This window comes from Coccinella septempunctata, chromosome 9 (genome assembly GCF_907165205.1).
Source record: "Coccinella septempunctata chromosome 9, icCocSept1.1, whole genome shotgun sequence".
In the NCBI taxonomy this organism is placed as follows: domain Eukaryota; kingdom Metazoa; phylum Arthropoda; class Insecta; order Coleoptera; family Coccinellidae; genus Coccinella; species Coccinella septempunctata.
Window position 1 is genome coordinate 4,742,136 of NC_058197.1, and position 2,059 is coordinate 4,744,194.

General features: G+C 33.5%; 1 long non-coding RNA gene across 1 annotated transcript; it reads right to left on the reverse strand.

Annotated features, from left to right (window-relative positions):
* Positions 1-1,115, reverse strand: LOC123320465. Its single transcript, XR_006538764.1, has 2 exons — positions 666-1,115; positions 1-601 (listed from the first exon to the last, which is right to left on the reverse strand). It is a non-coding gene; the product is annotated as an uncharacterized LOC123320465 (long non-coding RNA).
* Between the last annotated feature and the right edge of the window lie 944 nt (positions 1,116-2,059).

Below are 2,059 nucleotides of genomic sequence, written 5' to 3' on the forward strand. Positions count from 1 at the left end.
CAAAAAAAAAGGGATTTAGTGGGTTTTGATTGTTTGCCCACGATATATTTTTTTGATAATAAGCATAACAATGTTCAACATCCAACAATGAGTAAAGCAACAGTATGAGATAAAGTTTTAGTAGAGTTTAATGTGACGGGATACCACACAATTTGGTGTATGATAAAAGAGCTCCAGTAAAAGACCCTTTCTCCCTAGCAGTGAATTGTACGAATAATAACTTTTCACGAAATAAGCTGAAATATTTTATATTAAAAGGCATCTTGCGGGCCAAAATTGATTCTTCCATCAGTATTCATATATTATCTTCTTTGGGAAATCATATTTGAGGAGAATGTTATAACGTTTTCATACATTGTTTCTTGTAATCGATATAATTTATTCAATTCAAGAAAATTCTGCATTTTCTTGAGGGATTGAAAGTGATAAGTATCGGGAACTTGAGATTGCAGACTCTCACTGACCACTTCAAAAACAGATACTCATTCTACTCCTCAATAAAATGTATTGGTTTAAATCACATTTGATTATCATTTAAAATTTTAGTTTTGTTATTTGAGAATGCTCCAGATTTTCGAGTATTTCGATCATCTAATATTACCTAAAAAATATATATATAACTGAATAGAATGGTACTTGTTCTGTACAATTCATTCGATACCTACTTTTATTTTTGGAAAATGGAAAGTTTGATGTACCCAAAAGAAGAACTCTTAATGCATGTCATCATCAGATTGCTTTCAAAGTATCAATATCAATGGTCTCATTTAATTAGTGTAATAAGTCGAATAAAAATCAGAAAGTTTCCGGCTCCGACTGTAACGGTTATGTAAATATCAACAAACAGGTTAGGTTATCTATGGTCAGCTGTCAGCTGTACAAAATTTAAAATTAAATCCCCATATTTGTTCCAACTTGTACAATCATATCAAAAATCTGTGCCTAACTTCTGTCAAACTTCATAAATGGTTAGACAAAGATGACAGACAATTGTCTTTTGGTCAGTCGGCCAATCAGGAGGTAGTGGGCGGTATTTTCTGGCGAGTGATCCTTCGGGGCAATACATTTTCTGGGCACTGATCTTTCGATTCAAAGAGTTTTCGGGCGAGTGAGTCGTACCGGAAGCGAGTACCATCCGTCACGGTTCATGAAACTTTGCCGACTATTTGGATATAAATCTAAGTGCAAGTGTGAGGTGAAGTGTAATTGGCTATTCAGAAACGGGAGGAGGAAGTTTGATGAAAGGTTGTTGATTTAATCTTGATCCTTTCAAAAATATACTACTAAAGCGAAATTTCTTTCGTTATCGGTAATCAGCACCAATCCTTCCCTATAATTTTTGGCATCAATGTTTGAAGAAAGTTCTTTTCATTACAAAATTTGCCAGAACATCAACTGTACCTACTACTTTCCTCGGTAATGAGAATTTTAATTCCGTTTCAGTAAATAACTGCACTGAAAAATAGGGGATAATTTCAAGGAATTAACTATGTAATTATTGTGTTCAGGAATAGGGAAGAAAAAAATATATAATTATAACATCAGCTGTTCAATTCAAAACTAGATTGGAGTTTAAACAATATTCAATATAAAACACATCAAGACTATGAGAACACACTTAAAAATAGAACAGCTGTGCGCTGAATCAAAAGTCTATTAGACTGCTTTAATTCTTGAAAATATTTGTTTCTAGATTTAATAGATTTAGAATATTAACTCGTCAGTTCATTTCATTGTTACAACAGGCTCCATAATGAAGAAACAAAATAATTACGGAACCTATCTTTTAATACAACGATAATCCTTCAAATTCCAAATTTCCTGTTGTAGTGATGTTATAATGCCGATTATAACATCCGAAAAACGAGTAGGTTACCTACTTTTTTACCGATACATGAGGAACTGAATGAAAGAGCAGAATAATATAAATCGATCTCAGCAATGGCCAAGCGGCAAGAGAAAACACCACAAACGTTAAAAGAAATAGATCGCGCGAAGCTGATGCACGAGGGATGCAGGCCTGCAGGATAAAGCAGAAAAACAAATCAGCCAATCAAAG